General features: G+C 33.6%; 1 protein-coding gene across 1 annotated transcript in view; it reads right to left on the reverse strand.

Moving 5' to 3' along the window:
• Positions 1-767, reverse strand: part of LOC119591633 (putative defense protein 3) — a 5,624-nt gene that overhangs the window by 1,515 nt on the left and 3,342 nt on the right. The window lies entirely within an intron of this gene.

Raw genomic sequence — 767 nt, forward strand, 5'->3', positions numbered from 1 at the left:
GTGAGAGAGAAAATAAGACAGAGGAGAAGAGTACCTGAAAAAAAAAATAAGGTAAAAGCAAGGATAAATAGAGAAAAGGGGAGAAAGAGAACGGCGAGGTAAAGGAGGCGACGGGGAAAGGTGTGGGAAGACGAAGGGAAGGTCAAGAGAGGTCAAAGTTCAAGGTAAATACGAGGTGCATGTTACAATAGAATTGGGTCACGAGGAACTCAGCTTTTTGGCGTGACAGGGCGAACATGATCGAAATATGACGAAGGAAAAAAAAATCCTTCCATTATAGACATGTTCAGACTGTACGCACATACACGCACATGTTTGTATATGTGTACATATAGCGTAAACGGGGATGTATAATGTAAATATGAAAACGAAAATATTTGATATGCTCATCGGAGAATAAACCATGTTCACTGGATATTTCATGACTTCTTGAAAAAACATGACGCAAAACAAGATAATAAAAAGCATTATAAAAAGAACTAGTCCAAAGAGAGCAGTTTTTTCTTTTCCTTTTATTCTCTCATTCTTTATATATACTTTCTGATTTCCTCCTTTCAGTTCTATTTCTCTATAAGCAAAAATCATCATCATTCTTGTTCCGACTTTCGTTTCCTTGCTTTGAATATTTATGTTTATCTATTTTCCAGTAAATACAATCGCTTATATAATTGATCAATAAATAAAGACTGTCGAGATATACAACTGTGTATATGTAAATATAAACAAATTATTTTTCTCTTAATGTTAAAAAACTGGAAAACAAAAAA

This window comes from Penaeus monodon, chromosome 29, assembly GCF_015228065.2.
Source record: "Penaeus monodon isolate SGIC_2016 chromosome 29, NSTDA_Pmon_1, whole genome shotgun sequence".
NCBI classification, from domain to species: domain Eukaryota; kingdom Metazoa; phylum Arthropoda; class Malacostraca; order Decapoda; family Penaeidae; genus Penaeus; species Penaeus monodon.